Source organism: Bemisia tabaci, chromosome 3 (assembly GCF_918797505.1).
Source record: "Bemisia tabaci chromosome 3, PGI_BMITA_v3".
Taxonomy (NCBI): Eukaryota; Metazoa; Arthropoda; class Insecta; order Hemiptera; family Aleyrodidae; genus Bemisia; species Bemisia tabaci.
This window is the reverse complement of record NC_092795.1, coordinates 25876209-25899264: the sequence shown is the minus strand read 5'-3', so window position 1 is coordinate 25899264 and position 23056 is coordinate 25876209. Positions and strand designations below refer to the sequence as shown.

At 41.2% G+C, this 23056-nt stretch overlaps 1 protein-coding gene across 2 annotated transcripts in view; it reads left to right on the top strand.

Moving 5' to 3' along the window:
* Positions 1-354: 354 nt before the first annotated feature.
* The window catches only part of dpp (decapentaplegic morphogen), a 68911-nt gene continuing 46209 nt past the window's right edge, over positions 355-23056 (top strand). Inside the window, exon 1 of one of the 2 annotated variants that reach the window (XM_019042499.2) lies at positions 355-824. The gene's annotated coding sequence lies outside the window, so the exon portion shown is untranslated. Of the gene's footprint in view, positions 825-19308; positions 19699-23056 lie in introns of those variants that run through there. The other variant, XM_019042498.2, reaches the window with a different exon arrangement.

Below are 23056 nucleotides of genomic sequence, written 5' to 3'. Positions count from 1 at the left end.
AAAATACATGTCTTATCAAGGGAAATTTGGCAACTCTCGAATGTTCGTGCGGCGTTCTACCTTATAACACTCCGCTAGGATAATCACGCCTCATTCCGCCCGTCGTAGCAACTGGCAACTGGCAACTAGTGGGTGAGGTCCGATATGTCGGGTTAAAACCACCGAATCTCTGGCGAGCAAAGTCGGGGCGATTGGAGAATTTTTTGAAGACCTATCAATAAATCAGGGGAAGGCCGAAGCAGAGAGAGAGGGAGAGAACGCTGTAGCAGCGGACGGTGGTTGGTCGCGGACGAGAGAGAGAGACGAAGCGATGACCGCCCTGGCGGAGCCGAGAGGAGAAGCGGAGAAAGGTGTTGGAAAGGTGACGGATCTAGGATTTCTCACGCCTGGCGATGCGCTCTTGACTTCGGCCCTGTCCGAATTTCACCCCCACCTGAGCCACCCTCAACCCCCACTCGACTGCACCCTGCACGTGCGAATGAGCAAAGGTAAACTCATCAGGTAAATCCGGTGACCTCTCGGCCTATTGTCCAGTTTCCATCCTCGCCTCCCGGAGTTCCTCGTTCTGTTCCCTACGTCGACTATTTTTAGCTCGGGTGGTGCGGTTTCTCGCTCATGCTCGGGTGTTGGTGGTTTGAACCTATGCGAGTGTTTGAATTTGTGAATCGTTTTTGCAGTGCCGCTTTCGATGGTATCGGCGGATTGTGCTGTGCCTTTGATTCTTAGTGCTTTCATACCCGGAACCTACCCGTTTTACTTTGTTTGGAGAAACGGACAACGGACACCAGCGTCATTTAAAATGCATGTTGGATTCTTGCTCAAAGGTAAGCCCGACAAATTATGCCTGTGGTACTTGATGAGTGGGCATTCAAATTGGTGAGCGCCACTAGGGGTGGTGATGTTGTGGTTAGATAATGAGGTTTTCATGTGCATATTTTCCCTCACTGATAAGACAATTGAATGCTTCCAGTCTAGGGACTATATATTCGGAGATTTTCTCTGAATTTTGATCTCACTTCCAAGACGCGGATCAGAGTCCCGTTAAGCATTAGAAATAGTTGCGCAATTTTAACACCAAATGCAGCTCACCAGGTTAAATTTCCACTTCTCATATCCCGAAATGCCACATCGCTAGGTCGTTTGCCATTACTTTCTTTCGTTGGTGAGTCATAGAGTAAAAGTGGATTTGGGGAGTAGAGAAATAGCGAGTCAGTAAGCACGTGCTTGCGTTGCGTGAAAGCACCGGTCTCAAAATAATGACGCTTATTATGAGATGAATGGATGATATAATGTTTGCACGTCTGTACAACTTGTTGCGGTATCATTGTTATCTATGAACGCCCTTATTTACTTACTTACACACGTTTGCTTACCATTGGTCTGTGCCAATTTTTCCGTGAAAGTAGGCGCACATGGATTGGTGCAGTTTGAATAGCCATACTTAAAAAATCGAAGTTGAATAATAAAATTGATTGATAAGATTGCTGATACGTTGCGGTAACGTTTACTTTGAGTTTCTTCAACCGTTTTAGCAACCATTTGCCAGGTGGGTAAGCTACACTGCAAAGTACACCAAAAAATGAAAAGGACGATAAGTTAAGGTTAGAACCCCAATTATTAAGTCTGTAACTTCAAAAGTAATTTACTTCCTTTACTTGATAATGCAGACCCTACCATTAAAAGTTAAGGGAAGATACGAATGACAACACTGCATTTGAATGGCAGGTCGCTGCGCTGCACACCACCTCTGTCAGGTAAACAAGAATGGTTTCATTCTTGTAGCAAAATTCAAAGAATCTGAGCCTCTCCCTGTTAAAAATGTCCCATGTGCAATATCCAGAAAAATTCCCACGGGGGCACATGGTATTTTGGGACGCGAATTACTCCGGGGTGCACATGGGAATGGAGTCTCCCCATGGGGGCCCATGGGAATGGGGTCTCCCCATGGGGGCCCATGGGAACGGGGCCTCCCCATGGGGGCCCAAGGGAACGAGGTCTCCCCATGGGAGCACATGGGAATGACGTCCCATGGGGGCACATGATATTCAGGCCTGTGAAAAACCACGGTTCCCCGTAGAGAGAACAAATCTGATGGGGAATCATGAGAGGTGCGATTCCCACTGAGGCCAATTTACGATGTGCCCCTATGGACATTTGGACGTACTTCTGCCAAACAAAACTAAGTGCATTATGACGTGAGCTCTGTTATGCATAAAGTCTTATGAGTCTCAGGGCTTATGTCTTAATGCACATAGTTCCTTTTGGCAGAAATACGTCAAATTTTTTTATAAGTTTAAAATGAAAGGAATTATTGAAATGTCTATGAAATTTATTAAAAAAGTACGATCTTCTGTGAATTTGCATGCAAAAGGAAAATATAATGGGCATGACTCACCAAATTCAACTGATCCTTCATCAAAAATAAAACCTGAAGAAAAACACCAAAGATGCTATTCATGATACTTTGAACACAGCACTTTCACTTTCATTTATTTTCTCCTTTAGATTAGAGCAATGAATATTAAAGGTAACTAATCGAACTTCACACCACTTCAAATTTCTTAAGAAATTTTCGGTCACACATAAAATTTTAGGAAAACTATGGGTACTACGTTTATTTTCTCTGAACACACTGCAATTAACTTCTTTTGATGATGTTGTTTTGAGGCGATTCGTGGTGAATTTCTCAAAACCAGATGATTTTTAGTTGCTGCTAATTTCCTATTGGATGACTGCTCAGATGAGAAACTGACAGCCATGTCATAGAACAGTAGCCGCTTTCTTAATCCAGAATGCAAGATATCCAGAAAGAAGGCGCAAGCTGGAGTGCAGAAAGCCCTTCAAAACCCTGAAAAACAAACAAATAAACAGCATTATACAAGGCATTTGAATGGTCATTTGGTGTTAGTTGGATGAGGTTGTTACCGTTCAGCTATACGACTCTATTTATACTTGATATGCAAATTTGACCCATTGAAAAAAAAAAAGACCTAGATCTTAGGCTGATCAATTTAGAATGAAATTTTAAAATGTTCATAAAATTGCAATTTTCTCAAAAACTATAAATCGGTGTAACTTCTCAATTATTATGATACCTACCTGAGATTTAATCTTAAAATTAAATTTTAAAAGAACTCTCTTGAAACTGAGGATTTTACTTTTTGCTCTGCCTAATGTAAAAAACAGGTTCAGAGGAACACATACCAAAACCGAGTTGCCAACAATTTATTTTCAAATATTCTCAGCAAATTTTAAACTGAGGAAAAGTAGGCATCTGAAATCAGGTTTGGATTATCTTCTTTTTTCCCCTCGGATCCAACACAAAGATTGAATTTCTTAATCATTCAGTTCCCAAAATGTAGGTTAGTGCAAAGTTACGTGATTTTTCTCATTTATTGCACTTTTGAAAAAAACAAATATACTATTCTGCACTCCAGTTTGTTTGTGAAATAATGACCCAGCATAGAGTAAGTAAGAATGGAACCTGAGAGACTATATACTGATTCGCTCTGAAGGCTTGGATTCATTCATATCTTGGTCCCTACAAACAGTTCAATGAAAAAATGCTCCTCCAAGGTGAAATTTGGTCATGCTTAAGTTCTACAGCAATCTATATTGCCTAGGTGCTCGTAAATAATCAAGGAACGAAGAGCCGGAAGCACCGCTCACAGGCACAACATTTCTATTAAATCTCCACTGGAAATTCTAACATGCAAAGCCACAATTGTAGGAAAAGTACAATGGGTCAGTTGTTAATGTCACGGAACAGATTATTTTAGTTGTAGGTCCTATACGCTTATAGTGCTATGTCAAACGAGTGAGATATTCAAGATTCAAGAGGTACCGTTTCATGTTCACTGAGAGGATTGGAAGAGGTCATGTGTTTGAGTAACCTTATGAGAAGACATCAAGGCAGTTTAGGTACAAAAATAATGGAAATAGGGGACATAATATCACTCCCATGACAGATAGGCGTAATTTTGTATTGTACTAGCTGCATGAGCTATAATGTCCACATAACTTGGCTCGTATAGGGCTCATGTGAAAATTGAGGTGCAACCAAAGAATGAATAAGCGATAATATGTTTTAGTAGCAAGTAATACATCCAAATTCAACACTGAGTTTCAAGGCCACTAATTTTTTGCATCGCCTGTAACCTAATTTTTTCATAGGTGCTACACTCCGCAACAGAGAATCGTAGCTCTTGTTCGTCCAAAATGGCAGAGTGTTTTTCACAACAGCAGTGGCTGAGTTAAGTTGCACACTAAGGCAGGTGGTCAGAGAAGATCAAGTCATTCTCGACATTTAGAGATGTGGCATGAGCTCGGCTTGTGAGTGGGAGATAGGTCAGATCGGGACGAACGTCTGAACTTGGGCACTGTTGTCTCATGAGAGGAACGGGGACTGACAACTTGTGAGACGAAAGTATTTCATGGTTTCCAGTGAGTCATTAATGGTTCCTACCCTCTCCATGTTTTCCAGAACAATTTCTCTTTTCATAATGATGAGGTAAAACTAGGTACAATGTGACAGAGTGAGTGAGGCTGGAGGGAGGAAAATCTCAGTTCATTTAGATCATTAATTTTGGGAAAGGTCTGTTGATCTACATTATCTGAACGATATACTAACAAACTTTAAGTACTTACATTAATTTTTAAGACTGCATATGATGAGAGAGAGAGACTGGAATGATCGGCACGCAAATCTTTCTCCGCTAACGTCGTAACGGCTCCAGGGCTGCCAGAAACGGGACTTGAGAAAGTGCACAGAATTTGAGTCCAAAGTACAAAATAATCCGAAATTTTGGGGGAAAGTACAAAATAATCCGCGAGAAAGAAAGTACACAAATAGTACACATTTTTTTCAAATATACACAAAAGCACGCCAAAAGTACTTGGAAGTCTACAATTTGATCCCACGATTGAGTAGAATTAGGTAGAATCAACCATTGAATAACAGAGAGGGATTTCTGCGGGAATTTTAGCCTAATAAATTATTTGCGCCACTAATTCGGCGGGAAATTTTAAAAATTCTTTAAGAAATCCACTACTTAGGATTCGACTGTTGTGTTAGAAAGGAATTTCCAGAATTTTACAGAGAGACTAATTAATTTTCTGCACTCGAAATTTGATTATCAAACAACACGTACAAATATTAAATGCAGGTTGAGGAGAAAAAAATTGAAAACTCGAGATTATTTCCTAATTTTGAAAAAAATTGTACACAGAGTACACAAAATTCGGCGAAAGTACACAATTAATCCGAATTCTGAAAAGTACAAAATAATCCAAAACGAAAATCGATAGTACACGTGTGTACCGAAAGTACACGTTCTGGCAGCCCTGGTTGAGACAAAATTAGAGGGAAAGTGAAAGCTTGCAGCCAACTAAACGGCAAGGAACAAAAATCTATAACTTTGAGAGAAAAAAATTGAAAACTCGAGATTATTTCCTAATTTTGAAAAAAATTGTACACAGAGTACACAAAATTCGGCGAAAGTACACAATTAATCCGAATTCTGAAAAGTACAAAATAATCCAAAACGAAAATCGATAGTACACGTGTGTACCGAAAGTACACGTTCTGGCAGCCCTGAACGGCTCTATCTTCCCAAGGCGGATCAAGGTAGATGGCGGATAAAGAATGGGTCGCATTTCGATTTTGGCTGCCATCTTGAAGCGTTGTGACGTCAGGAGGGTACGGGTTTTGCCGTGCAATCCGAGGTTGATTGTGAGTCGGCCCCCCCGGCCTCGGCCAGCCCATGTATCCGATGTACCCGATATCGTGTGACGTCCAGAGGGTACGAAATGCGACCACCATTCTTTATCCGCCTTGCTATCTTCCATCAGAACTCGTGACGTGATAACAATTTGTAAACAAATCAAATCACTATTTTTCAGCACTAGACCACTGGCAGCTTTTACGGAGGAAATAAGATAATGAGAAAGAAAGGGTTCTGTGTATCACCATGGACCAAGAGCTTGGAAAAGTGAAGGAAATCAGCCCATTTCCTTGACAAAAGCCAAGGAACGTTTTTACTTGGGAATTACATAGGTAGTAAAATTATTGCAATTCCACTGAGAGTTGTGTATGTTGCCTAGCTCATATTTGAAGGGGCCCAATTTATTGAAACACATTGCAATAAAATTAAAATAAGTAATTGCAATTTTCTATTTTGCATTGCGTATTGCCTATCTTTCGGACACATTAGAGCTCATTTTATTGATTGTTAAAATCGGCATAAATCGACTAAATTGTGTAAAAATTGCAATTTGATGGTAAAGAAATTACCATTTTATTAAAATGGAATTGCAATTTAATTTCAATATTTTCGTTGCACTGTGCTACTTGGGATGAAGGTCATTTCAATAAATAATTATACATTTTTCGCAAGTAAAATGATTTTTTCTATTAACCTCAACAGCACCGACTGGCAAACTTTAACTTCGTTTTTCTCAAGCTCTCAACTTAATTTTATTGTGATCGCTATACCTTATTAAAATAAGTGGCTCTCAAAGGGTAGTATAATTTTTAAAGTTTTCTCGGGTGTTCTTTGTACCAAGTGATGCAGAATTAACTGTTAAGCTTTGACCTTTCCTGGGCACCGACACTTTCCCGCGGGCAACCCGGTCTTGCTCACGGACGCCCAAGTTCTCTCCACGGGAACCACAGTCCTCCCCACGGGCACCACGGTCCATCCCCATGGGCACCCCGGTCCTCCTCATGGGCACCCCGGTCCTCCTCATGGGCACCCCGGTCCTCCCCATGGGCACCCCGATCCTCCCCATGGGCACCCCGGTCCTGCCCATGGGCACCCAGGTCCTGCCCATGGGGACCCATGAGCCCCCATGGGTCCCCATGAAATTCACATGGGCCCCCATGAAATTCTCATGGGCCCCTATGAAATTTTCATGCGGACACATGGGACATTTTTAACAGGGAGCTGTTTCTTCTGTGAATTTTCCGCTCATTCTTATTCATGCATTCACTTTTTGAAATTTTAAAGTGAATATTATTTCGTCATCCTTGGGTCGTCCGTTTTCATCAAAACCCTGTAATGTCGACGTTGCACAGAAGGAGGGTTGTACATACTTATTTACTCCTTATTAGAGTAAGGTTGTTGCAACGTTGCCGCAAGGGTAGCAGGATGCAAATCGACGGTGTAAGTCGGCAGTCACATAACTCGGTTTGCGACGTCGCAGACTTCCTGTCATACTTCATTCTTTAAATGGAAAACTACTCGACGGCAAGTCTTTAAAACAGCCGTGAATTTTCTTTTCTGTGCGAAGAAAACTCTGCATAAACTTCAAGGAATGATGTCAATTTGTTCTCCTTTAAAAAAATAACACAGAGGCGGAGATTTTCAGACACCGCCAACGAGATATGTGATTGCGGACTTACGTCGTCGAAATGTTGCGGCACTTTTGATAAGCAATGTATTTTCCCCGCAACAATGCTTTTGAGAAAAGCCGAAAAGTATTGTAAGTATTTTTAAATGATTTCTTCCACACTCCCACTAGTGCGTGATGGAAGGAGTAAAATAATTCTGTAGAATGCCTGAATATCTTTGTACACAAACATGTCTCCATTTCTGTAATGAGCTTATTTCTCGCGGACAAAAAAGTGAATTTCTGAAATGACCATCCCTAGGAGAAGGAACCTTGCGCCAAAATCTCTGAATCTATTCATTGGCACCTCTGTTAAGAGAGATGTGTGAAATTTTCGATTCCATACACTCTCCGGTGCGAAGTTGTGACAGTTCCATGTTTACTCTAAAACATGCGAGGTACGAAAGGTACCTCGACGGAAGGCATTTTAAAGTTTCTACATGGAGTGTTCAGGCCACAAAATCTTCGGGTTTTGTACCAGAAAGGGATTCCCGATGGGAACTTTCACAGCCAAATTTTATTTCGTTGCATACCCAACTTGACAAAATTGCCCTTTTAAAAAATTTGCATCTGCGCACTAAGTTCCCTTCAATACTATAACTTTCACAAATATAGTGATAAACATAGTGATCTGTAACGGGTGTCTCCTTTCTTTAAAAATCTATTTAGAAACTGACAAGAGGGTACAAAACTCACCATTTGTACCACTGTCCTCTGACTGTGTGGAAATGAGTCATAACCGCCCCACAAGCAACCTCCTCTCTTGTTTGATGACAATTATGACGTCACATATTAAAGGGGGTAGCTCCTGCTTGTCGACATGACTTCGCCATTTGATGCGACCCAATTTGACGCGTCTCTTATCGCCCCTATTTTTTTCAATAACGATTTTTTAATGGCAGCTGCGATGTCTGCCCCAAAAGAGGTGTCTGTTCATCAACGTCAGAGTCAGCGCAACGCAAGTGACGGCACAGGTGTGGAGATCATACATAATGACAACATCACCCTTAATATTGATATTGAGATAGATACACTGAAAATAACACTTTATAAAATAAAAACTGTTTTACCCATGCACCTCAAATTTTCAGGTTAAGTTCTGGATAGTATTTGCGGAGGAATTCTGTAAAAACATTGTCCCAGGGTACACAGTTTTCCTGCTATGTTACATTGTTTCTAAAAAATGTAATATGGCGTTCGTAGCGTTTTTGCGGTGCATGACAGTAATACTGCGGCTCGCAGTCAGCATAAAAGTGACTGCTCCGGGCATGAGAAATCCCAATTGCATCGTAATTATCAGAGAACAAGAATGAAGCCTGTACGGAGTCGTCAGGAGGCAGAAGTTGAACAATGACGAAATTTATTTGCATTCTCTTGGCGATTTTTTGCTGTTAAGCCCAGAGGACATGCGTAGCTCTCATTTTCAGGTTTATTTCAGCGCGGCTTCCATCTGAAATTTTGCGCCAAGAGCCGTCACTCGTCATCCGTTAGTTTTTGCACAATGCCATCTCCCTTACGAAAGATCGTAACTATATTTCCATGTTGCCAAACCTCTCTTCGCAAATTTCATTTTAACTAGGAAATTAAGGGCATTTCTAACTGACGACGCCACTGATTTTTTCTCTGATTCCACGCTAAAATTAGAAAAAATTTGGAACAAAATTACTCAAGTATACATTCATTAGAAAAATGTAATTACCTGGGTCAATTTTGCAACATTGGAATGGAATTACGTTCCTTCGTCTGGAAAACGACGATAATACAACCAACGTGCCGTGGCGCACGCCTCTTGCAGGTGCCATGCAAACCAGTTCGCCTTAATTTGCTCTGAATTCCTGTAACGGGCCATTCTGAAAAGCAGCTCTTCTCATCTCGATGCTCGGTTGGATTGTGGCCCGCGAATTGATCTGACGTTCGAGCACAATTTTCGATGACGCCCCCCCCCCCCCCCCTCATTATCGAGTTAATATTTAAACAGGACCGTCTTGAGGTGAGAATAGCATGTGAAACAAAACAAAAAAACTCGGTGGACCCGTTGAAAATCTATAAATTCAGTTCATCCGCGAAAACTAACACCCGATGATCACTTGCTCAGATCCAAAACCCATGACTACGTTTTCAAATCGCGTGCTAAACCATAATTTTGGATCACTTAGTGATCGCAAGCTTTATTGACATAATGTTTTCCCCCAACGACAAATTCACGTGTTTTGAAGGAGGGAGGACGCAGTTTTGTGAGACCCAATCCGATTCCTTTACCGTGTGCATGAAACTTCCCCAAGGACGGATTTGATCACCATTGATACTGCTTTTTTTTCCGCGGGTTGGAAGTTTAACTTGGATGAAAAAGTACTTTCGCTAATTTCGGTCTAGGAGTTTCATCTTGAAATTCTCGCTTATTTACTGCGTTTCGTGATAAATTTCGATGTGGACAACTACGCTGTCTTTTAGTGCCTTCATGAAGCAGTTGTGCGTGCCAAGAAACGTATGGCAAAGTATTTGACTTCATTTGCCGCACACTTTAGGAGCAGTTTTTCCGGTCCTGCTCTTTTCACTGCTGCCGACTGTGAAACATCGTTTTTATTTCAGGTTGATAGGTTCCCTCACTCATTATGTGGCTTTAGAGGTCAAATAGAACACAAACAACTTTAAGTGTCAACTTCTGGAATATATGTGTTGCAACTTCTCTCTCATTAGGCGCCCAGTTACCCCTCTTTTGGTCTCTGCTTTTTTGGCTGCATGTTGGGCAGGGGTACATCTCTCTGTAAACGTGTATCTTTGGTCAACTAGCTTCCCATATCCATAATTATCCAATAAATCACTCGATCAAAACTGTAAAATGACTGCGAATGGCTCTTTACGGCAGCAACTTTGCGATACCACTTTATCAACAAGGAGGAGCCCTTTTTGCATACTTCCAAAATTGAAGGCGAAATGTATCGGACCAAGCAGCTCAGCGAAGAAAAGTTACACTCGATGAATTTTCGTTAAATAAATGATTTTTTTTTCAAACTTTTGAAGTTTCCGTTACGAGCACCGTTTTTTCTCGAAATTTAAAAAAGGAACCGTACAAATTTATGCGTAGTGTAGACCTCGTCTATCGGCCTTTCCAACACCTGATCCGTGAGCGGATACTGCCGTGCGAGAGGAAACCGAATTTTTTGCCGAATTTCTCGCAAAACTGCTGCGATATTTTATTGGAAGAGTCGTGTTCTCAGGGTTTTTAAGTGAGATCCGGCAACGCTGGAGAAGAGGCAAAGAGGACAAAGCTCGGAGCGAGAGGACAAAAGCCCGATTGTTTGAAAACCTTTTCACTCCAAATCAGCCGAAGTCTTTCGGTTTTTAGTTCAAGTCCGGCCGGCGCGAAGCCTCATTCCGACCGACAATAACGACGAATGGCGAAATAATTTCGAGCAGTGAAAATTCGAAATGAAAGTGAATCGCTGTGCCCCGCAGCCGTGAGGCACGATTGCACCAAAGACTGACAACAATGAAGCTCCTACGAGGATGTCGATTTTCGATTCATCGCAAAATCACTCGGCAAAAGCACTCGTCCGACTCAAACTTTCTCAAATTGGACGAATGTTTTCCCGATGTTTAGAGTTTTCATAATTGCTAATGCATAATGTCGCGTCGAAGAAAGAAAAAGTGACAAAAATGCTCTCAAACCGATTAGATGGCTAGGTCTGACGTTGTTGCAGGACCATACGAAAATAGTCAACATGAGCGCCTCAATTAATTAGAGTGTACCTTCAAATCTGCAGTTATGCAATGTTATCAGTGACGAGGCGTGAATGATCGATTATCAATATTTCCCAAAATGAAGCTATGGTAAAAAAAAATAAATGAATAAATAAAAATGCCGCCTTTAATTTTTATTTGTCATCCAATTTTTCTCTAAATTTCTAGGGGAAATATTCACAGAGTCGTATTCATAGTCGTTCATTAAACTGCTCCTTTCCTTTGGAGGCCCCGTATGGTTTATTACTTTGTGATCAAGGGCGGTTCAAGGGGACCTTCAACATAGCATTATGGAAAGGGACGATCTTTTAACGAACATAGTGTAAAACTCATAAGTATAATTGAGGGGCTTGGAGAACAAGACGCACAAGTGCAGTTTTTGCTTTCTCGAGAAATACGTGTTTAAAGTTTCGAAATTTCAAAATAAAGTGTTCTATGATGCTACGTAAAACATACATAGATGCTACATAATTGTATTTGTATACATTGTATTTTTGAAGTTTAAAACTGCACTAATGCGCCTTGTTCTCCAAGCCCCTCATTTATAGTATTTTCAACAGAATTTTAGGTAGGTTCTCCGTCAATAATGCAACTTTAAATAAGTTTTTCCCTTTTTAATTTAATTTCCCTATTTTTGACTATTCTACAAACTATAGGTACATTTCACTTAATTTCTTTTCATGAAATGATCTTCTCCTGAACCTTGTGATAGTCTCCTTTCTTGATTTCTTCCCCAGTATGTCATTTCAAGGCACATTTTCCACGAGCTGGAATTACGAATCCACATACGTGCGGGAAATTTTCGATGCTCAAACACTGAGCCGCGGAGAAAATTCGCTGTGGGATCCTCGGTTCCGCTCTAGTCCAATTCGATGCAAATGGGAATGGTAATAAGATTGCTATGCTCTCTCGAGGGTCTTGTTCAACGGAGAATAAATTATCGAGTTCATTGTTAGTCCCTTTGTCGTCGGCCTCTTAGCTTTGTGTTTTAATTATTTCCGAGAGGACGATTTAATCAGATAGGTATCCGTCGGCTCTAGTGCTTCGCTCGCGGCTCGCTCCTACCAAGATATATTTCGTTTTGTCATGGGTTCTAGGACTCACTATACTTAATAAGTACCGCTCAATTCGTATCAATGCATAATTTGACAGTTCAAGTCAAAATACCCCCATCACCTGCCGTGAAAAATTCCTCTAATTTCTCATCTCTTTGAAATTCTCTATTTCACATGTACTATAGACACAAATGGTTATGGTATCGCTTGAAATGTGACAGAGTAAAATAAAAGGTATTGGAGGTGGCTCCTTTGGGGCGTATCTCAATTTCTACGTGCACGGAGAAAAAACCTCGTGTGTGGGACCCAAAGTTTAGGTCGTATGAATTTCTGAAGTTTTCGGATTGAGCATCTGAACACTTTAGGTCTAGCTGTCGAGGCTCGGAGTTCATCTGAAACTTCAGTTCTTACATCTGAAGTACTCCAGATGTGAGAACCGAAGTTTTTCGGATGTGAGAACCGAAGTTCTTGGAGTGTGAAAACCGAAGTACTTTCAGACGTAAGAACTGAAGTTTCAGATGTGTAATTCAAACCTCAGCAGCCGGACCTTAAGAGTTCGGATGCTCAATTCGAAAACTTCAGAGATCCATATGACCTAAACTTCGGGTCCCACGCACGAAGTTTTTTTCTCCGTGTGAGCCCTGTTTAAAATGTAAATCCATGCTCTCTGGGGCTCATGTGGAAATCAAAACCGCTCTTACATCAGGAAGCGGCAAAATGTAACGCAATTTTTCCGGATGTTTTGACACCCACCCACACTTGGTAGTGCTATCGTGACGTGGGTCCGGACACCTCCAGAATAATTACATGATTTTTATAATTGGCCCCTCGTCTTCACAATAAACTCGGAAGAAACAACTCGCTGTGTCTACGGTCTTCATAAATTGGCAAATCAGAAAAATTAAATTCAAATATGATGGAAAAAATGGACATCTGAATAATAAATTAAGATATAAATTAATAGTAGTTGCAGAGAGATTTTGTGAAAAATACAAGTGAATAAACAAATACTGAAGAAAGTAAAATTAGCATATCATAAAACTTTAAGAAAAAAAACCAGTAAAACATACCATTACGTGACGCTGATTTTGACATCCCCCGCACCCCATGCCACGCCCAGTCACAAAATTATGACGACTCGCTCACCCGCTAGTGCGTTCCGTAATTTACGTACAGCCAAAGTGATTTACGTTACGCACAAACAAAGTGAGACCCTCCTTTTGTCCTCCTTTGTCGAAAAACTTTTTTAAGCAGTGTTTGGCCACTGAGGGTTTACTCGTGATTGGCTAAGCCATACTAAGATTTATGGGCTAGGATGAAAAAAATGGCGGACGTTGTAAGCAGACGATTTGAGAGTGCAGATACTGAGGTTTTATATGCCAATATTACAATTTATCAAATCGCGTAGTTAGGCGTGCGTTTTTACTCAGTTTTGAAATCAATTTTGTGCATTACATTTGAAAAAAAAAAAAAAAAAATGAATTAGAGCCTCTACTATGATGAAGTTGGTAATAGGCGGGGCAGTTGATAAACGTCAAAAGTTGGCGACAGACCCTTTTCACTCGTTCCTGCCTTACTCTCTTCTAGAATCGCCGCGCATTTTTTTTTTTAACCTAGGAGTCTCCATGAGACCCGGTATACGTTTGTGCAAAACATGTAAAGGAAAATTAGAAAAATCGCCAACACTGATAGTCCCTTTGACATAAGTATAGGTTTATTCGATCGACTGAACGAACACCCCGAGGAGAGAGAGAGAGATAGAGAAGAAATATTGATTGGGCCCTTTCGAACAAGTTCCAATGTGCAGTGCCTTTCTCGCAGTATAAAGTTGTCGACTTTTCGCCGACCTATCTTGGCCATATGGTGTTCATTACGAATTGAATAATTGGTTTCATCAAGGATTCCTGGTATTTTCTCGGTAAAACCGAGCCGGCGCGGCCTATTCCTATTCCGACCCCGTTGATTTTATGGACCCTCCTTCCGGTCGCGACTGAAGTCGCCGTGTCAAAGAAGAACGACGTATGATCATTCAAGTGTTGTCAAGTTCTTGGCAGTAAAGTGGGTTTATTAAAGAGAATTTATGAGCCGAATTCGTTGTCGTTCCATTTTCAGCTTAGTTTCTTGTGAGGCTCCATATTATGATTCACATCGCGAAGGAGGGAGGTTTAAGGGGACCTTCAACGTAGCATCATAGCACACTTTATTTTAACATTTCGAAACTCTAAACACGTATTTCTCGAGATAGCAAAAACTGCACTTGTGCGCCTTGTTCTCCAAGCCCCTCAATTGTACTTATGAGTTTTACACCATGTTCGTTAAAAGCACGTCCCTTTTCATGACGCTATGTTGAAGGTCAGCTTGAACCGCCCTTGATCACAAAGTAATAAACCATACGGGGCTTCCAAAGGAAAGGAGCAGTTTAATGAACGACTATGAATACGATTCTGTGAATATTTCCCCTAGAAATTTACAGAAAAATTGGATGACAAATAAAAATTAAAGGCGGCATTTTATTTATTTATTTATTTACTTATTTTTTACCACTTCAACTATCTTACAAGGGATAATCCTGCTCCTTGTCCCGTCCCCGTCTGTCCTTACTGAACAACAAGTCCCAGGCAACCATTGTCTAAGGCCATCAAACTCGGGTCGCCTGGCCGGGAATTGAACCCAGGTCCTCTCGATCATAGCGCTAACGCTATACCTATGTAGCGAGAGTATGGACAGATCGCTTCACGGAGGGCTTAGGCCCAAAAGTGCAGCCACCCTTCTAACCAACTTATTATGCTCAAAATTTCACTGCCAGTCTGCAGATTCCAATTCTAACCAAGATGGCTTGGAATGTACATAAATGAGCGTTCTTCCACAAAAATGATTAAATTTATGCGAAAACTTAGTCAAATACGTGCTTTATAAACGATGGTTCGTAACAATTGTATTAGTAAAGCACTCTAGATCATTAAAATTCATAGGTTGGCTGAATTTCTGGGCCCTAACTTTATTCGCGGAGGCATCGGTGAAGGCCTGATGGATTTTCGGAGTTTCACATCTGTCTATACTCTCGCTACTCTAGCTAGCGCTACAACCACTTCACCAAAAAAGGCCGAATTTCGTAAGATTCAAAGGAAATTAGTTTCCTACCAAATGAAATATTGGCAACGTCGGAGTGTTGTTACGGCGTTTTTCCTGAGAACGGAGCGATGAGTCACCGCGGCGACTGGTTTGGAAAACAGAATGGAGACGACTCGGCCGGGCAACACCTCTATATTTGTCTGCGACCGCGTGCGCGAGCTCATGCTTCCGAATTAAAAGGAGGAAAGCTCTCAAATTGGAGCCATACTGTCTGCAACGAAACTAAGTCGCTTCGCCTTTTACGACGAAACTGACGAGTATATGGTGACCATCCGTCTGCCAGGTCCTCACACAGAGGCAACTCGCAGCGTCCATTCTCGTGCATGAATATTGTTACGTTCATGTTACCACTTACCAGCCCGATTGGGGGTTTGGCGGTGCAGAGGTCGGGATACTTTTTTTTTTTTTTTTTTTTTTTTTTTTTTTGTGTTGATAATATATGAAATTAGCAAAGTTTATACTTTCCTAAGATCGTATGCATAGTCGTACCTTAAACAGCCCCTTTCCTTACACTGAAAAAAAAAAACTCCGGCCGTGGGAGCCGCAATTACGGGCTATATAGACATACCGTCCGTTCCGGGTTCAAAGGCCGAAATTTCCGGCTGCTGGAGCCGGAGCTTCGGGCTCTGAGCCCGGAACGGACGGTATGTCTATATAGCCCGTAATTGCGGCTCCCGTGGCCGGAGTTTTTTTTTCAGTGTAGGAGGCCCCAAATTGAAGGTGAAATTACCACAGACCGGACCACGTATCTCGTCTGCTATATTTTTAAGGGAAAAACATCGGTATATTAGAATTTTTTTTTTTTTTTAGCCAACGTATGCGTTAAAAATCAGCATAAAGCTGGGAATCTCAACACAGGGGTTAAAAGCTCAAATGAGCACATTTTTCCTCCAAGAGACACGCTAAAAACGATACGAAAAAAAAGAAAGAAAGAAAAAAATCCAACATGCTGTCTTACGACCCGCTCGTCTGCATTTCAAAATGTTTTGGTTGCTTTCACTAGTTAAAAAAGCTTAAAAACTTTAAATAGAACCGGACTTTTTTTTAAATTCATTTGCTTTTTGCTTACCAGGGTGACTTATTGCCAGCGAATTGCAATGGCGTGCCACTGAAGAGCAAGAAGGACGAGAGGTAGTAAAAGATGGGGAAAATCAAGGAAAGTTAAAGCGCCCTCATTTTTTAAAACGCAGCACGGGCAACCACTAAGCACGAATAGTTGCATCCAGTGTTTTGCTTTCTTATCCTTTCGTTAAAGTCTCCGAACCATCACGGCCACTCTTACACACGCATTTATAACAGTGTTGGCAAACTTGAACCGAGTATTATCAATTCTCGTTCATTCACCAACTATCAACATTAAATAGTTGAATATTTTCCTAAAAAAAATAGTCCGACAAACTTTTAAATATAGCATTTTTGTGAAGTTGCGTTTTTTTCTTTGCATTTGCATTCTCTCCATTTCAATGTATTTGAAACAATCGATTTTAGGTTATGCAGCCCAGATCTTTTTATTTTTGAAATGTTAGTATTTGTATATAGAAATTAAGGGTTGGAAATGTGACGTACGTGACGTTAGCATGAATATGAAACTAGGAGGTGACCTGACTTAGAGTTCGCGAAGGATCCGAGTGGTGAATTGCCCTAATTAGTAATTACGTGCTACTAATGGTCTATAAATGATGTGACACATTCAACGCCTATCGTTCCGATTTATTTACAGTTATGAACTTTCTCTTGAATTGTAGTTCGCTAGAGTTCTTCCTGAAGGTGTCAAATGCAAAGAAAGTGATCACCAGAACCTAGGAGCGACAAAATTGGCTTTTTCCCTTCTCCTTTCCAACATTGTTGGAATATTAAATTTAGTACAGCAACCTCAAAAAATGACGGCAATGGCTGGAAGTTCCTATGAATTTTCTTGACGCATTCAGAATTTTTCGGAGAATACTTCAAGGAGAGTAATTAGTTCTTTTCCTTTTAAAAATATGAAACATGATTGTAGATTGTTAAAAGTCGCGATGGGATTATTTTTATTTAGGCGTCAATCATTAAATTGTTTCTAGATCAGAGGAAAATTGTCGGTTTTACTAGGTACTCAAAAGTGCTTATTCGCAATACTTGAACGCCACCTAATCTCCACACTGCCGTGCTAAGGAAGAGCGTCGTATGAACATTCGAGAGTTGCCAAATTTCCCTCGATAAAATGCTTATTTTTGAGGATAAATACGAATATATTTCCTTCCCATTTTCAGAAGTTTTAGGTGAAATTGCGAACAAAATTATCTGAAAAAAGGGGAGGAAAATTTTCATAAGTTTACAAGGAAATTCGCGTTTTATCAAAGGAAATTTGGCAACGCCTGAAGGTTCATACGGCGTTTTTCCTAAGCACGGCAGCACAGGTTCTGTGGTTCACCAAAGTCAGGTTGCGGTGTGATGACCAACCACACCACCTAAACTGAGGGGGCCTCCCCCGATCCAAGTGAGTAACCGGATATTAAGGTATCGCACAAGCCCCGATTCAACACCCCCTCCCTCCCCCACGATTCAAATTTCACGTTTCGAGAATCTGCGACCTGCCCTTTCTTGTTTCGTCTCTCCGTTAACATGTCGCGGCGGTCCATGGGTTTGAGAGTCCCCGAACCCCGATTTTTCACTCGAATCACCCGCCACTACACGCTTCTCTACAAGTGTCAGAGACAGGAGGGGAAAGATCGAAAGTTGGACGAAAAAAAATTTGATTCAGCTCTCCGCTGAACTTTCCATCCATTTGGCGGCGCCAATTGTTGAACGAAAAGTTGAATGTGACGTTACATTCAACTTTCCGTTAAATTTTTCATCAAATTGTCGTTGTCTTGCGTCAATAACTATCCAACTTGCCGTTACGACAAGTTGCATTCAAGAGTTGAATGAAAAGTGTGATAGTGGGAATTGGACTTTAGGTGATGTCATATCCATATTTTGCGTGTGAACCGAAAAATCATTGGATAAGAAACCTCTTAAAACTCTTCTGACACAAATTGCTCAAAAATAGAGATATATCACAATTTAGAGGTTTAAATTTGAAAAAAAAAGTTGGGATACATAGGCCACCCCCCCCCCCGCCCCGTTAGCTAGACATGATAAGAAATGTTTAATTTCCGACCTCTGGCATTGGCTCTAAACAATTTTCAATGCGTGTTCTGCCGAGGTTTGCATTATTTAAGAAGGTATCATCCATTGATTGTCTTTGAAAAGTACAAATTCCTCTCGGTTGGGTTTGTTTACGTTGGATCCTTAGAGCCTTTAGGAAAGTTTAAGTGATCAATTTGAAATTTCGAATTCACCTCGGGACTTGAATTCGATTTTTGAATTGATGCAAGAAACTTCATGTTTCACCAGAATTTTTGTTTCATCTATTCTTTCTGTTGTTGTGTTTTGCCATTTCAAGTCCACTGTTTGCAATCTGCTGCGTTTTACTGTTAAGCATTTTCGTATTTTCTTCTAAATTTCTTAAGAAAAAAAAGAAGAAAAAAATCTGAACTCTGATTGGCTCCTGCTTTCACCGATTATCGGCATCACTCTGCATTCATCAATTCGTCTGATGAATGATATTCGATCGCGAAAATTCGCTTAACGCCTATCACTTGCCTATTTCGCTATCGGAAAAATCCACAGAGATTTTCCGGAGAGCTGGTGGATCCCTAGAAATACAGAAAAATCCTAAGATATGAGGATAAATCCCTGAAAGTACCGAAAAATCCCAAGATAGAAGGATAAATCCCTAATCTTGGGATCACTGCCGAAGCCAAGTCTGGAAGCCGCGGCGGGAATGAGCAAGATCGGCTGCGGACTGACCCAGCGCGCCGTGCCGCGGTCGCCGGCGCGGTGGGGACGGCAGGGGATGAGCGGGGTTGGGGGCGGGGGGTGCCGGGAATGGGGGGGCACGTTGGGGGGGATGCGGGACAGGGGAGGAGGCACGATGCGCCAGGCTGTCTAGCAATAACATTAGCCACCTGCACCAAAATCAAGTTAGCTGTTAGGGGGGAAACCCGAAGAGATCTCGGAGATAGCTGTTCCCGAAGAATGTTACAATACCAGTTGTGCGTCAGGCCTCCGAGCATAAGTTTGGTCTTTGTTTAGCCCGTTTCGTTATACCTCGGTTATATCGCCTATTCCGATTTGGCCCCTTCGTTCGGTGCAGCGCGCTTTATTTCTATTTTTTCGCTCGATTTTCAATTTTTTTACGAGTGTCGGTCAGTGCAGTGAGTGCGTGGTATATCCGCCTCCGCTTATCCTCGTTGGTGTTAGTGTCTGGTGGTTTTGTGAAGTTTATGTTCGACTGAAACGGTTACAATTATGCTTAAGGATTATGTGATTGGATTAATACACCCGTTACTTATCATACGTAAGTCCTCCTTCAGTATACGCTTGCGCTTACGTCTTGCGGGGCACTGGATTGATGTACCCCAATCATTTTCAAGGTGTTCGTAACTGTTTTACTCAACTTTTTAACCCGAAACCACGTAAGGGTGTCTAAAAGCTGCGCAGTCGTAGGGATGCAATAAGATATTGGCGTAATTCGCATTTTGTCATATCGTTACAGGAAAGCCTCGTGAGAGTACCATTACAATGGTTGAATTCTGGAAACACACAACTCAGTTGCAACGTTTTTGGATTTCCGTTCGTATTTTAATTTTTCAAGCAAATTAAGCGAATATTATCGCTTGAAGTTTTAACGAAATAATCGTGACCGGCTTTAGAAAAACGAGAAAAAATTGTAATAGATGCGCTAGAGTTTTTTTTCCTTTAAAAAATAAAATGCATGAGAGAGTACCTATGCCTTATTTTGAGGAACGAGTTTTCAGATGTATGCCATTAGTGGTTTCAAGCACCTACATAGTTTTGCGCGATGTAAGGTGCTGAACGGCGATGCATCTCAACCGAGCGTCAGGTACTATTCGAGATTAATTTTTTTTTTTCATTTTATTTTTTTTTTATTCCCTTTTCTCCTTTAAATTCAATTTTAACCTCCTGAAGATAAGGACAAAAACAGTGAGCTATAAAACCTGATTATTCCTCCCGTTAAAGTTTCAATGAGACCGAAGCAGGAAGGAAAAGGGAGGATAAAGTTGCGTTTGCTTATACTTTGAGGCAATTTTTTACCATCACAGTGCAACTCGAGCACAACCATAAATATTTACCAGATTCTCGTTTTCTTTTTTTCGTAAACACCCCGATAGTTCTTGTCGTACTCCCTCTATTTCCAAATGAAAAAACTATTTATCAACTTAATTTCTAAATAATATCGATTGGTTTTTGTCTTATGTGGAATATTCTGCAAAAATTCCACGTAAGTTGCTCTCTATCCCTCCGACAAAACAAAACGGGAGCAGACATTTTGAAACACCACTCGCAATCAGTCTAGATATGTAGTTTCTATTTTTAGCCTTCCATTACGTTCAAATACGATGAATATAAAGTATTTAGAATTTTGAGTGAATTTACCCTGAACATCAACGACCTAAGACGCGAAACCACGTATCTCCATTTGCGACTTTGCAGACTTCCTGTTATACTTCTTGTTTTCCTTCGAGAACTTGCTAAAGTTTCTTGAAACATTCTTGGCATTTCTCCTCCGTTAGCAACGAAGTTCTATTAAAGTTTCAAGCATTCTGTTAAGGTATTTCAAGCTCTAAATGTTGCTTGTGTCTCTTCAGAACATCATTTGGAGCGGAAATTTTGAAACACCGTGGTGCGCATTCGTAGTTCCGCATGAACGTACTTATGCTAAAAGGAACTATGTGCATAGAATTTGCGTGAGACATAGTGCCTTTTGGCATAAATATGTACTCATGTGCTCTATGCATGTGAGCAGGCCCGCCACAAGGGGGGGGGATACTGGGTCCTTGGTACCGGGGCCTGGGTCCTTGGTACCGGGGCCTGGGTCCTTGGTACCGGGGCCCGGGCCCTGGAGGGGCCCGTGACGCAGGTGACAAACCACTACGAATTCATGTGTAACCCTTGTCTCGTAGGGAAAAGTGAAAAAATTACCCTAAAAATTCCGCAAAAGGTGAATAAAGTTTCAAAAACACGCTAGGGCACTATAAAATTTTTCTTACTTTTTTAGAGATTTTCAAGATTTTGAGTATATGTAGAATGATATTTTTAGTAACTGCGAGTTTCATTTTCTTCCGTTGTCGGATGCTAAGAGGCTCCTTTCTGGGCATCCTCGACTTCAATGGCTTAAATTCCTTGCCATAGACGTACGAAAGGGGAGTCCAGGGGGGCCCGGCTCCCCATAGAATTGAAAATTATCATCTGCCCCCTCAAAAAAAATTTATAGATGTTTTGAATGCAACAATTCGAAAGTTTTTGGTGCTGAAAGTAAACAAAAAGGCGTAATTATTCTGCAGAAATTGATGGAAAATCTCCATCATAAGAGCTTCATAATGCGTCCAAATAGATTTAAAATTTCAAAAATTTCCCGGGGGAGGCCCCCCCCCCCCCCGTGCTAGGGGCCCGGGCCAGAAAATTGGTACCAGGGCCCGAGATGGGATGTGGCGGGTCTGCATGTGAGTATACATGGGTAGGTGTTTATGTGCCGAAGTCCACATCATCCCAACATCTCTAGAGAGTTGTCAGGCGCCGCGATTGGGACTAAATCTCTCGGCATAGATTCTAGATTCTTTATCAGAGACTGCACCAAGGCAATCATAAATTAAGCTCGAAATTGAATACGGATCTTTCCTGGCTTAGATAACTCATGTTTTCGGTTTAAGTAACCGAATTTTTCGAACATAGGGACCCTTCTGTAAATTGAACCGAAGTGCGGTCTCCGTGACCGAAATACCTCAACCTGAACATTTCGATGTACAATAATAGAGCCATCCTTGTTTTCTCAGTGAAATCGATTTGCTGGCCGTGTCGAACAGCGGAAGTCTTCACCTTAGAGGTCTTTTGCCGGAATCCGTCACCTTCGTTTTAATTCTTTAGTTAATATGTGCATCAACGGGATAGAATCATACAATGGGGGGGGGGGGGGGGGGTTATAAGGCGAACGGCCGGTGTTCCATATGATTTTCACTATTCGGCCCGTTGAATCGAGCTTTTTGTCTTACCTGAACTTATGAGGTAAATTGGACTGATGAAAAAAACTCGGTTTCATGAATATAACTGGACGTCCGGTTATACGAACTGAAATTTCTGTTTGACAAGCCCATTAGTTGGGATGATATGGAGCACCAAATGTACAGTTCATAAGTTCGAACTATTCTTTAGTGTGTATATGAGTTTCTGGACCACGCAAAGAATCGCACCTTTTTCCGTTAAATTTTATAAAAGATCTCTGTGAATGGAGTAATTAAGAGCTGCTGCGGTCTTGCACCACTCCTGCACTCAGCCCTAATTTGTTTTTGTTTCATTTTTACCCTCCCGTTTCAAATTGGGCGCTGAGTGTTTTAAAAATAGCCGCCCGAAGTCATTGACCATTTCCATTGCTTCGTCGCGCAGGCGAGTGCGCAGATACTCCATGCCTGCGGGGCTCGGTAAAATTCAAATTTTTGCCTCATTTGAAATTTAGATCGGTGAGAGGTTCGTTTTTTTTGTTGCCTCTTTTTCTTTCCTCTGTTGTTTTTTTCTCTTGAAAATTTCTGAGGAGTAATGTTTCATCGCAAAACATTGAGCATACTTACCTCCATCCTATAAAAAGTAACGAATAAAACATTTTACTCTTGTACTTTACCTACTCAGGGTTCGAAATTAAG